The following is a 14,867-nucleotide window of genomic DNA, read 5'->3' on the forward strand; positions in this document are numbered from 1 at the left end:
CTGTGGGCCCCCCGCCTGTAATCAGATGGCCCTGGGTTTGTTGGCCCCAGAGTCTGTCCTTGCTCTCTACCATTACCTCCATGGCTTTTTCCTCTGACAGTCCATCTTTGGGCTCGCCCCCCCTTGCCACAGGATCTGGCCATGTGACCAAATTCACCACAAATCCAGCAATCTGTCAGCTGGTTCCCCTCAGTTCTCGATAGATTCACACCTCTTTGGTCTTTTCCTGGCATGTCCTGCTGCATGGGAAAGAAAGACACATACCTGTTCCTTTCAGCCGCTGTCCTTTGAGCCTGTTGTTGGGAGGGGCCTGAAAACTCACCTCTCCTGTGATTCTCATCACCATGTTGCGGCCCAGTTCCCTGTCCGGGCAACGGAGCACAGGGCATTCTTTGAACACGGCGGCCTAGGTCTGCCGCTCGACGCATCACATCACAAATTGTACCACCCAGCAGTACATTCTTTTTCACCAGTTCTTGCTCCAGTCTCTGCGTCTCGTGCGCGGCTTGACCAATCGGCCGCTGTGTCTTCATCAGGTCTCGATGAACTGCCTCATGTCGTTCGAACGCTTCTACAAACGCTCTCCGTTGTTTGTAGGTCTGCCCCCCTTCCTCCATCTCGGCGCAGACGGTCTGACTGCCTGTCTCTGGGCCCCGCCTCTCATCTTGGCTCTGGTGCTGGGGGGGTTCTGGACAAGGGGAGCTTGTGGGCTGTGGACACTGTTCTTGATACCGACCCTGGTTTTGCCCGTATCTGGTTCTTCTTCTGTTAATCCATTGAGGTCCTCCTCCTCTGGGTTTAGGACGATACTCTCCTCCTCGGGGTTGATATTCCTGGTCACAGTCCCTAGACATATGTCCGGAATTTCCGCACGGCCAGCACGCTATTGACCCTGGCTGAGGCCTGGATCCATTCGCTCCGCTTCTTCCGTTTCCATTTTGTCCCCTTGGCTGCCAGGGTGATCCCCTCGGATTTTGTTGCTGTTCTTGTGCCGGACCCCCCTGAGTTGGGGGCAAAATCATCATTCCCAGTCCCTCAGACACGCTCGTCTCATGAGGGGAATCAGTCATATTCAAATCAATCAGGTTAATACCACTGCTCAATTCGGTCAGTGAAGTGTCTGCAGAGGTCATTGGCATTTCCCCACTATTGGCCTGACTATTGTTGGCCATTTCTATATTGCTTCTATTAGTTATACTATGGGTTATTGAAATAGACTAATTGTCAACACTCGTTTTTCTGTTACCTTATTTACTTCTATTTGCGCCTATCAAAGTTGGTGAATTTGCTTCTATATTTAACATTCACCCTCACTCTCACTCACTCATATTATTACCGTTTGGAAAAACAAGTTTCTCTGTGTTTCAAACTATTTTTACCTTACTTGAGTTAAAACTCACTCATACTGTCAGAATTTTATAAGTCGCTTATCATACTATACCCCGACTTCAATAGTAAATTTTTCCCAGTTGGAGTTGGAATCGTCAGAGCTGCCTCTGTCTGCCCCCGAGCAACTGTGGAGAAAGAAAGACAAAAACACTTAAATTCCAATGATATTCGCTTTTCATTCCATTATTTATCTTTAAGCATGGAAATGTTGCGCATCTCTATACTAATATCTATTAGAGAGAGTTAGTGCAATTTATTTGAACATAACGACACAGCCTTAGCTGCGTTTTGCCTTTGTCCAATCCGGAAAACTGGATCTTCCAATCACTTTGTCGTGTATCCTCTCACACGATTCTGAGGAATACCAATTTTGCATCAACCTCTCCCGTCTGTTCCTGGTACGTTGATGGTCCTTTCCTTTGAACAATGAGAATTATTTCCACAACCTATCATTTCTAAACATTTGTGCTGGATATGGTAATTTAGTTAATTAAAATGTCTCCTTCTTTGCTTAATGTATTTGTCATACTAATCTCATAAAATATTCTAAATGCCACTGACAGTTTAATGCCTATGTGTAGATGTAATTTTAACATTAGCTTCTATGTGTTGCTGTATTTATTTCTATCTGAGAAAGCCTAAAATGTATTCCTCTTTTATATCACACTTTACATAACAGTATTCACATAATTTATTCATAATTTATATACATTCCCCCTTTTAACACCAAATTGTACTACAAACAAGGAGAAATGAGCGAGACGAACCCATGGGGCGTGGGGGCAAACACCATCATAGTCAAGTGAATTAAGGAAGGCACATTGGGGAGGGGGGGGGGGCACAGAACACTATCCCTAAGTGAATTAAGGAAAGTATATTGAGGAGGGGGGTAAACAACATTCCGACAAAATGAAGTAACCCCACTTATAGAAGGAAAGAGAGGGGAAGAGGGAAGGAGTGAGGGGAAAGGATGTGTGAGGGAGTGGGAATAGGGAGGGAGAGAGGGATGTAGGAAGAGGGAGGGAGATAGGGATGTGGGGGGGAAGAGGGGAAGAGGAGAGGGAGGGAGTGGGAATCGGGAGGGAGAGGAGAGGGGGAGGGAGTGGGAATTGGGAGGGAGAGAGGGATGTAGGAAGAGGGAGGGAGAGAGGGATGAGGGAGGGAAGAGGGGAAAAGGAGAGGGAGGGAGTAGGAATAGGGAGGGAGAGGAGAGAGGGAGGGAGCGGGAATAGGGAGGGAGAGAGGAGGGGGAGGGAGTGGGAATTGGGAGGGAGAAAGGGATGTAGGAAGAGGGAGGGAGAGAGGGATAAAGAAAAAGAAAAAGATTGTGACTTAGAACATAATAGGCAACATCGCCCTCTGCTGTAATGTCCTAACATCACACTTATCACGCTACCATACCCACAACGTCCCATAGGAGGTGTCTCCCCCATTTTACAACAAGTGCGTCATCAAGCCGCCAACCATCACGCAACGTCAAACCTACGTGGTCACTTAACATGAAACTACAATTTCCAGAATCCCCCTACCCCGGGAGACCCTCCCCACACCTCTGTGAGGTCTTGCAGTCAGCCACTTAAGAGCAGCAACATTATCAAGCACCATTACCACTCATCAATCCAACCTACTATCAATGTAATATAGCCATCATAACTCAAAAGACAAGACCTCAATTAAGTCTAATCTAGAACGGGAGCCCATGTATAGCTCTACCGCCCCCTAGTGTATTCCTAACCACATACCATCTATACTGCTCACGGCTTTCATCCTCCACACACATTTCACTAGGGGTGCACAGAAAATTCGGCCACCGAAAGTTTTCGGCCGAAAATGGCCAAAAATGGCCTTTCGGCTTTTGGCCGAAAGAGTTTTTTCACCGAAAATATATCACAGAAACAGAAGCAACCTAACGCGTGTTGTTGTGATGATGTCATCAAAACGCGGATTCATTACATGCGCGCTGTGAGCTCTTCAGTCCTGCGTGATACTCCTCTTGGGACTCAGGAGCAATGCATCTCCTCGGGAGTCGCGCTGTTTCTACAGTATGTAAACTCCGCGCGCAACAAGTCCAATAAATGTGTCTTTAACATACTTTATCCTTATTTACTATATATATCACTGAGTGATCTAATATGCATATTATTCAGAGCGAGAGGGGGAGGGATTGTTTCTCTCACATTGACGCTGTCTGTCCTGCGTGATACTCCTCTTGGGACTCGGGAGCAATGCATCTCCTCGGGAGTCGCACTGTTTCTACAGTATGTAAACTCTGCGCATAACAAGTCCAATAAATGCGTCTTTAACATACTTTATCCTTATTTACTATATATATCACTGAGTGATCTAATATGCATATTATTCAGAGCGAGAGGGGGAGGGATTGTTTCTCTCACATTGACGCTGTCTACTGTGCCAAAGTCATCTGGGGACTAGAAAGGTGTGCTCAGTAGAGCACAGATGTCCGCCTCTCTCTCTCTTTCTCTCTCTCTCTTTCTCTCTCTCTCTCTCTGATTGATTGATTGATTGAAAACTTTATTAACAGATTGCAGAATGGGTACAATACAGTACAGCTCAATACACACAATTGTTAAGGGGATGCAGACCAGAGAAAGACTTTCGTCTTGTTTACATCAGGGTCCCCCATTTTCAATTCATCAGGACATATATGACATACATGACATACAGATAGACAGTACTGCTACATCTATACATTTATGACATACCAGATTTGCAAATACAGTACTGTTTGTGATACAAAAAGACCCATAATAGTGATTATTTATTATTTAAGTTAAGTTTAGCCATAATCATATATTTTTCCATAATCAGGTAGCTGAACAACATTGGTAAAAAAGAAATTATATTCTATGAATCATTTTCGGCCTTTCGGCTTTCGGTTTTCGGCCAACTGTTTCCTATTTTCGGTATCGGTTTCGGCCAAGAATTTCCCATTCGGTGCATCCCTACATTTCACTCACAACCTAGCATGCATGCGCAGGCCTTTTGTACGGCCCATCAAATAGTCTAACCATAACCACATTGCCAAACAGCATTGAAAGTACACAATCACACTGCAATACACACACACACACGATGCATTAATATCATTGTCATACCCATCCACACAACAATATCACCCATTCACAATATTTAGCATTGAATAGTCTCAGCCGCAGGTAGCACCGCTAGGTAGCCTTAGCCACCGTTAGCCATGCTATAGCGTCCGCCATCTAATAACAGTAGTCGCAGTAGCCTATATTAGCTCCCAGCACCGCACGTTAGCTTGCAGCTTAGCTTAGCATTGTAGCCAGCCTAGCCTAACATTAGCAACGAGCGTAAACGGCAATATATTCTGTCCACCGAGCACCTATAGCAGACCGCGATGGCAGCATTATAATGACGTCACCCATTAACTGGACTTTAATCCAACATAAGCGCTATTTTACAGATTAAGTTTCCATCACGCTAAGAGCGTCCGTATTACAATACACGTAATGAACATTTACATAGTAAACAGCCTAAATTAAACGATTGTTGCTAAGAACTTACTGTACCTGTTTGTCGCGGCGTAAGACAGTGAAACAGACGCCGAAACGAGCACGCCCTATCGGGATCTTTGCCGACCATTGCCTTCCTGAATTAACCTTCTCATGATTAACAGGCAATCCCGCACCCCCATAATCAAACCTTAATAACGGATAGATTATGGTTAGGACAGCTAATACCCCCCAGAGAAATTCCCCGTCCGTAGAACACCGGCATTCGGCTAGTCAGGTTCGGTACTTTATAAGCTTACGTGCCCGCCTCGGAACCCCTTCGTTCGTCTATTTTACCACTGTCTTAATATTCCCACGACCCGTAACGAATTTATCATATTGGCGCTTTTCTACATAACCAACTGATCCCGCGATTTGTACAGTGTTGGATTGAAGTCTGGAAATACCATTGCGTTCATGCCGACATTCTACGCACCCGCTTTCTGCCGCTTTGAGATGCGGCAGTCGGCGGAGGCCTGATGTTATCCCAGCAGTCACACACTATCATACCCCACTCACTGTACAGTACACGAAAAAAATAACTCACCATACCTATACAACTTCTGAAGACGACCAGTGGCTCGACAACCCCATCCCGGCTAGTAATTCAGAATGTACCCTAGAATACTTCCAAAACGCTATAGATGGATTTTGGCAACGATCAAATACCAACCACCAAAATGCAGTATGCCTTCATCAATTATGAGCGACCTACTAAGGCCCCCGTTTAAAATTGATCCTGCACAATATGACCAAACGTTACGCATCCCCGCTCCCTCATAACCTACCCCACCTCAGACGGACCCCTCCGTCTTCGGCGAGATGTTATGAGGCCATCGCGGGGCTCTCCACAACCCCAGTCAAACTGAACGCTTTGCATTCTTTCATTCATCACAGCCCCGTATCCCACTTACCTGATTTTACGTAGATTCGCAGGACGTTGTTGTGATGATCCCAGGCGCCGATTCTCAACGAGCCGTGTGCTCGTTCCATCAAAAAAAAATCAAGCGTAATCAGGAAAGGTCACTGCACCATTTATCGTAATCAGGGATTAAGGATTTTCCCTTAAAATCCTCTATCTAATCTACTCTGCGTTGTGTTCTGTATTCACCTTAAACCCTATTTACTAATAAGACCAACTCGGTCAGTAGGACGGCCCAAGAAAAAGCAGCAATGAGAAGAAGAGAGGTTGCTATTGTTCAGATCCTTTTTTATTTCAGAGTCCAAAAAGTTAACAAGGATGGTCTGGTTCAATGGAAAATGAATTGTGCAATAATATTAATGAATTCAAACACTATGCCGTTTGTCATTAATACTAGACTAATCAAATACAATTAAAAAGAATGGTCTTCAATGGAGCCTCAATGGCGGGGCCTCATCGATCTTCTCTGTTGACCCTAGAGACAAAGAGATCCGTTTTCTCGTTCTCAGCGCAAGCAGTTCCTCTGGCCGTTTTCTCCTGTGCATGGATGGTTTCAAAAAGCGTGTGTGTTTTTCTATCTACCCTGCCGGCTATTTTTAAAGCTTACACTCCTCCTCTCGAATATGCCAGATTCCTACGTCAGAGGGGAGTGTCTCTACTTCCTGATTGGTTGAAACATATCGCGGCCATTTTGATTAGGCCCGGTGATACATATGACTACCTTGGAGAGGCCGACTTAATATCTCTAAGAGAATATGTTATATTTCACTTATGTTTTATACTCCAGTATCTATTTTTACTGACTAACAGTTTAAGAATTAGTAATGACTATACTTGATCGTGAATGTTATCTTTTTCCTGCTTTTATTTGGAGCTTTAAAACTATGTTTAGTCATATTGGTGGTTTTAACCAAGAATATTGGATCACAGAAACCTATATTCAGTTGAATATAGTTTTCTCCAGATGATTGTCTAATTTAGTCCCTTTTGGTTTTAAGACAATCTTGTTGCATTTAACATTATCATTTTAAATTACCTTTCTAAGTGTATTTACCCCTATTCTGACCAGTTCTACAGGTCCAATGTGTACATGTTCCTTTCATTAATAAACAATCACCCAGAGTAGCTAGTTTGTGAATCCCAGCTTAGCATAGGCCATGTATATTAAATCATCCCTGTTTGATAGGCTCACTGCATTGTTTGCAGCCTAAGTAAACCCTTATTGACTTCCTCCACATTTGTTTACTATCTCTTCTTAATTTGACCTATATTTCTGGCTTGATTATACTTTGCAAAGGTGAATAAGAGTCTAGTTTGGTATTTTCTTAAATAATACACTATTTTATAACTGTTGAGACTAGTTATCCTTATGGGATTAATAACGGGTTTTGGTGGTCTTTTACCCACTTAAAACTAAAATGCATAGTTTAGAATCCCTATCTCCCTCTCCCCGTTTGCCAAGTGGGTGAGAAAGAGATTCTTGTCTGGAGGACAGCTGCATCTCTGGTATGTCCTGTTTGTAGTACCAGTGTTGAGTGCCTAAGGGCCATCTCTTTGTTCTACTTTGGCTTGATCAACAGACCACTCTATTCAGATGCTAACTTTTAGCCAGCTAGCAGCTCAGTCTTTTGTTACTAAGTTCCAACGTGGGGGGAGAAGACAAAGTCTGTGTTTACTGTTACCACTGTATACTAGATTTAATCAATCAGACTCGCCGCAACCCATCCTGTGTTTACAGACGGAGACCCTGCATTATCTCTCATAGAGTTATCTGACTCTTTTGGCTATTCCTCCAGTACATAAGGTAATCAATATTATCTTTAGTTATGGTTAGTTTTAGAACATATGTATCTTAATAATCTTCTTTAGGGGGAAAATAGAAACTATCTAAGGTGTGTGGTGCACTGGTCCTTTACAGAGTTCACCTCTCCTCGCCACCTTTGACCTTCTGGCAATCAAGATTTCACCCATATTCCCATATTTCATAACAGTTTGAGCAGGGAATTATACCACATCCACATCACAGAGGACCTGACATGGACAACACACATATAGACTCTGTGGTAAAAAAGGCAAAACAGCGCCTCTATCACCTGAGACAATTAAGGAAGTTCAGAGTATCGGGGAAGATACTCCACTCCTTCTATTCTGGGGCGGTAGAGAGCATTCTGACTGGAAACATCTCTGCCTGGTTTGGAAACAGCACGGCCCAGGACAGGAAGGCCCTACAGAGAGTGGTGCGCTCAGCAGAGCGTACTATGGGTATTGCACTACCACTACTACCACCCCTGCAGGACTTATAACAGGAGGTGCAAATCCAGAGCCTAGATTCAAGATTCAAGAGGTTTATTTGTCACATACATACCAGGGCATACAGTGAAATGCGGGTGGCCATGCCCGCTTTTATTGTGCAATAATACTAATAAGAAAATAGACATAATAAACAGGTAATAAAATAGGCATGATAAAATAGACATGCTAAAGTCCTGCAATACAATGTTACTTTACGGATTTAAGGCACTGGGTCCTATGTACACTACTATACAATATGCAGTTTTTACTCTATATCCTTATGCTATACTTGCTATATCTAAACTATACTATACAAGAACCACGTCGGTTCTTTCCTTAAAGTGACCTTTATTTTCCTTGTTTCTTTAAAGGGGAACTATCTTATACAGTAAATGGCCTTTTCCAGTGGTTTGCATTGTTTTCTAGCAATGTGGGGTTGTACCAACACTGACTAGATGTGAAATTCTCATTCAGTCTCATTCCTCCAGTTCAGATGAGACAAGATCCTCCCCCAGTGAACTAAGCCATTCAGAATTGACTCGCTATCCTACGTAGTAATGCGCTGCTGATCTGCGTAACCTCAGCTCCTTCTGTGCAGCCACCGCCCACAATCAACAATTTGAGGAAGTTAGTGTAACGTTGAAGTTATGACCAAAACGGAGCGAGTGGAAATAATACGGAAGCGGTTTCCCTGTCAGACAATTGCAAAAGAGAGAGAGAGAGGATGAGGGAGAGAGAGAGGCTCATACGGAGCGATCTCTCCCCTGTCTCTCTCCCTGCATTTGACACATACACTCGAGCCACGCACACACACGCTCTCGGAGCAATCTCTCTCTCTCTATCTCTCTCTCCCTCTCTATCTGTCTCTCCCTCTCTCTCTCTATCCCTCTCTATCTCTCTCTATCTCTCTCTCTCTCTCTCCCCCAAAGTTATCTGCCAGTGCAGGTGGGTGACTGTCACTCAAAGCGCATTGCAAGTATGGTTGGAGCCCAGCCAAAAACAGCTTGGAATCTAGCAGGGCAGAAAGTGGTGCACCAAAGTACTTGATTAAAAATACAAAACAATGAATTGTATTGAAATAAACCTTACAGATGTGTTCCATAGAGGCTCAGCTTCTTCCCCCAGGCCATCAGAACATTGAACACTGAACTCTCCACACACAAGTACACATGAGTACACACACACATACACACACACAACACACATGCTGCATTCGCTCACACACAAACAGTCACTTTAAACAAAATGGAAAGGACACTTTAAAGGAACAAGGAAAATAAAGGACACTTTAAGGACAGAACTGATGTGGTTCTTGTATAGTATAGTTTAGAAATAGCAATAAGGATATAGAGTAAAAACTGTATATTGTATAGTAGTGTACATAGGACCCAGTGCCTTAATCCGTAACATTGTGTTGCACTATCCCCTGACTTTAGCATGTCTATTTTATCATGCCTATTTTATGTCTATTTTTATTACCTGTTTATTATGTCTATTTTATTATTTAGTATTATTGCACAATCAAAGCGGGCATGGCCACCCGCATTTCACTGTATGCCCTGGTATGTATGTGACAAATAAACCTCTTGAATCTTGAATCTGGGATTATTTGACACATTGCTGTCCTCTTAAAACCAATTCTCAGATGACTACTATGCTGCTCCAGTGTATCTAAACACACGTGATGAAACCCCCTCATCAGCACTGCACTTTAAATACATAATTCACCCAGGTTTGGTCCGGTGGTTCACAGCTACCTCACATAGCTCACACAGATCACTGCCCTCGCCAATCATGGCAACTGGGTACATATCCGATGTGACATCTCCTTCCATCTTCTTATGAATTTTTTATGCCTCTCCCACTCACACACAGTCAGGGGGCTTATATCAGGTATGTTCTATAAAACTATGCTACTGTAACTTGTCTTTGGATCTCTGACCCCCCATATCTCTGGTTATCACCATGGTGTGATGGCATGCTATAGATTTTGACAGGGGGCAGTGTATGAGATTCCGTCCGCCCCCTCTCTCTTTCCAAGAAGAAGAAGTTGCCTTTGAGCCGTAACGGCACATGGGGCAGGAGCCTATCTCCTTGTAGCACCCTGAAAATATGGCTATTATTCAGAAGTGCTGACTTTCCTTTTATCTCCCCTGGTGCACCAAGGCATACTAACTAGTTTCCATTAATATTCCCTCGAACAATGACGCGGGCGCCTCCTTCTTCTACCGGCTGGAATATGGATTATAAACAGTATCACTGAATCATATTCTACCATCCAGTTTTCCCTGTGTGACTAGTTGGCGGTACCAGCAGGGGGCGGTGGCAGGCAGAGAGTGTACGAGAGAGAGACGGGAAAGGAAGCAAGAATGGAGACGGAAGAGGGAGAACGGCTCTCTTCGAGTTTGGACTTTGATGTGATCAGACGTGTCTCGACAGAGCCCCCGTGGTGTGGTCCACACGGGCAAACGTATTGAGCTGGAGTATATGACGGGTTATCCCAGAAGGACCCGTTATAGTGCGTGAGTAAGAGACACTGAACCCAAGGACTAACGTCCATAGGTAGCGTGTTATAGTAGCAGTGTGACGGTATAAGTAGCATGCTGCTAACGGCTATATTGACTACAGTGTACACTGAGCGTGAGGCGCTGAAGAAGACCGGTGGTATAGTCAGCCACGTTGCGCAACAGTATAACCGTGTAGCAGGTGGGCTGTTTGGGACCCAGAGAGTAGCTTCAGTGTAAGGTAGGGCAAGTGTATGGAGGCGCGTCAACCCAGCGCCGGCTGTCAACAACCAGCATTCCCCAGCGTTTCGACGTCTGCTCGGCTCCGGCGGTCGACAGCCCAGCACGGGAGTTCTTCGTCCAGCAGATGTCGCCATCACCCAGCACACGCTCTCAGCCAGCTACTGCCCTCTGCTCCAGCCCCGCTTGCTAGCGCCCGCGACGAGAGCGTTCGACGCCATCTTGCTACCTGGACGGTGGTGGCATGGCGAGGCCGCCATTTTGGTTGAGTACAATAGGGCGTAAATGCTCCGGATCTATTACACAGTACACAGTCTGGTGCGGCCTACGGGCGAAGCTAATGGTTGCTAACTACAGTTCATAGGGGTACCCCATCAACATTACATGCCGGCATTAGCATAGGACTTTTGTTCTGGTACAGTGGGCCCACATTTTTGATTTCCTTTGAGTGTGATAACGTGTTGGTTCTTTAATAATAATTTCCATTTAAGTAACCCTTTCCCTGTGGGGAGGTTACAGACCTGGTGCCTCATAAGTAAAGCCTTGGAGAGGTATTAGTCTTGCCATATAATTAAAGCCTGATAGAGGTATTACACATGGTACTGACCCAGACGTGGGCGATGAGTCAAACACATTGAAGTATATTATCCCTGATACTAACCCAGAGGTGGGTGTATAATATACGTGTCTATAAGGTATTGAGTTACTCACGGAGCCATAGTGGGACTTCAGTCCATTCGACCACTCCTATTAAATCATTGTAACTGAACAGTACAATTAATATAAAGACTTAAATGGGGTTCTGTGTGCGTGTCCATTCCTGTGCCCAGTATTAACTATTTTGGTGTGGGTAACGTATATATGATTAACCCCTTCCCACCCAACTCTTCCCTTTTCATTATAAGGTTTCTAGTGGTCGTCAAGGGAGGGTACTGCTTGCGGGAGGAACGAATCTATTTATGCATATCAGTCACTAGGTGTGGGAGGGTTAACGGAGGTAATCAGGGAAGTGAGAGCGAGTTGGGGAGTACTGCTGACCGCCCCGGAGAGGCGAGGAAGACCAGAGTACCAAACCAGGTTGGTAAATCCCGGGCCCCATTCACTCCCACTACCGGGCCCCAGGTTGACGCTCCAGGCCCAAAGATGAGGGTGCAGTCAGACGGAGCTCTACTGTGTCCAGCTACCTTGTGACTGCCAGCAACCGTTCCCACCAAGCAGGGATAATCCACCCTGCTACATCCTGTTTCCGTAGCGTGAGGCAGCTTGATGTACAAGTACACCCCTTGGACATGACGCTAGTATGTCGCAAGGACTTCCCCCCAAACCAACCTTGATGCTGAGTGTCAAGCAGGGAGGCTATGGGTACCATTTTTAAATAGTATTTGGTATGACTCAGCCAGGGCTTGAACTCCCAGCCTCCCGAACTCAGGGCGGACACTCTACCCACGAGGCCACTGAGCCGGTGCTCATGACCCTCTTTCCAAGGGTCATGAAAATAGCAGGTGTTTACTCTACACGTACACTGATAGTGACTGTATGTACATACCATACTGATTATCTTTGTCCAGAGATACTGTGTGTGGCGTTACTATTTGCAGTATTAATTTATCTTGTGAATACTGTTGGGTTAAGATATAAACTCAGGAGTGAGAGAAACAAATTAGAGTAGTTGTTGCACACCAACTCACCAAATGGCTGTGAAATTATTTATTTTACTGATTTCAAGTTGCACAAATATATCCAATCACAAACCATATGATACAGGAGAAAATGTGATGCCTATACCATTTTCAAACCTTAAAGGTGCACTATGCAATTTCAGGGGAGGGGGATTTGTTTGCAGAGCCGGCAAAAGACATTTAATGTAATTATTAGTATTATTCCATCTTGTGTCATAAATTAAAACAGAATCACTGCATGGGTGATTGGAGTTGGGCAGTCCAGCATTGAACTATGGGTCTCAGCGGCCGAGAAAGTAAAAGCCATGATCTATAGCAGCGAAGCGGGATCGGGGTGTTGGTCCTGAGGGGTCCTTTTTCAGGACGCTTTCTAGCTCCAAACAGTGTTCCAGGGATTAAATTTTCCTCTAGAATACAGTTTGTTTATTCAGTTATGAAAATAATACTTTAGAAATTATTCACTTCTCTGACTCTCACAAAACTACATAGGCTGTACGGTGAAGGCTGAGAAGTGGCTAGAAAACGATTCTCGTTCCCATCTCGGCGGACTACACAATTTTCACTCTGGGCTAAAGATCTATTGATTCAGATTCAGATTCCTTTATTGTCACTTATTTCAGTACTTTACAGGAAGAAGAGTGAAAATCTATTTATTGTGGTCCCTCGACTATAGCAGCTTCCAATAATAAAATATTGCACATTAACATCAATAATAAACCAAATATATAAAACATTAAAACCAATAATAAAATACAATAAATTTAGCATAGAAAATAAGATGACTAAACAAGATTACTATATACAGTTCTAAAAAGTGTGCAGTGCAATACAATACATTTTGGATAGAATAAAATAAGATGACTAAAATAAAGATTACTATATACAGTTCTAAAAAGTGTGCATTGCAGATCAGGATGTAGATATTATACTATGGAATTGAATAACAAAATGGCTATGTACAGTTCCAAAAAAAGGTATGTGGTGTGATGTGCAATGAGCAATGTGCAAATTTTAGCAGTGTGTAAATACAGTTTTTTATCATCAACATCATTGTTCTCAAGTGTAGTCGAGGGGGGGGGGGGTAGGGGGGCGTCAATGGGCTCTGTTGACGAGTCTGGTGACTTGGGGGAAAAGACTGTTCTTCTGGCTGTGTGGCTGTGGTAGCGCTTTCCAGACCGCATCAGCTGGAACAGTCCATGATTGGGGTGGTTAAGGTCCTAGATCATTTTCCGGGCTTTTTTGATGCATCACAGATTTTTTTAGCTGTCCTCGCGACTCTGCTCAGCGCTCTGAGGTTGAGGTCCGTGCAGTTCCCCCTCCAGGCGGTGATGCCCCCTGTCAGGACGCTCTCTGTCCCTCTGTAGAATGCCTTCAGGATCTTTGGTGTCACACCCCTTCCTGACAGGGAGCGACGCGAGTGAGCGTGATTGCGAAAATGATTAAAATGTATTCGTTTCAATCAGACTATCCTGACCTGCCGCGAGCGACAGCGAACTGAGCAGCGATGTCGTCCACCCCTCAGATATTCGCTCGCTGTGTCTCTAGTTGAGCGATTACGCGGCCGAGTCCCGCCCCTAAACACTTTTTATTGGTCAAGAATCGCAGGCCCCCCCCCCACGTGTGCTTCCAGGTAACACACACACACACAGACACACTCGGACACGCGCCGCCTCATATCAGGACAGTGTCGCGCGCGATTTCGTCTCTAGTTCGCTCGCTCGCTCCCTGTCAGGAACCGGTGTCATGCCGAACTTCCTCAGCCTCCTGAGGTGGTAGAGGCGTTGTTGGGCCTTCTTTACCACATGACACCCCTTCCTGACAGGCAGCGACGCGAGCGAGCGTGATTGCGAAAATGATTAAAATGTATTCGTTTCAATCAGGCTATCCTGACCTGCCGCGAGCGACAGCGAACTGAGCGGCGATGTCGTCGTCCCCTCAAATATTCGCTCGCTGTGTCTCTAGTTGAGCGATTACGCGGCCGAGTCCCGCCCCTAAACACTTTTTATTGGTCAAGAATCGCAGGCTGCTTTCCCCACGTGTGCTTCCAGGTAAACACACACACAGACACACTCGGACAGGCGGCGCGTCATATCAGGACAGTGTCGCGCGCGATTTAATCTCCAATTCGCTCTCTCGCTGCCTGTCAGGAACCGGTGTGAGTTGTGTGGATGTCCCAGGTGAGTTTGTCGGTGATGTGGACACCGAGAAACTTGAAGCTGCTGACTCTCTCTACTGCAGCCCTGTCGATGGTGATGGGGTCCAGCTTCTCTCCCCCTCTCCTGTAGTCTATGACCAGCTCTTTAGT

This window comes from Notolepis coatsorum (genome assembly GCF_963971535.1).
Source record: "Notolepis coatsorum genome assembly, chromosome: 3".
Classification (NCBI taxonomy): domain Eukaryota; kingdom Metazoa; phylum Chordata; class Actinopteri; order Aulopiformes; family Paralepididae; genus Notolepis; species Notolepis coatsorum.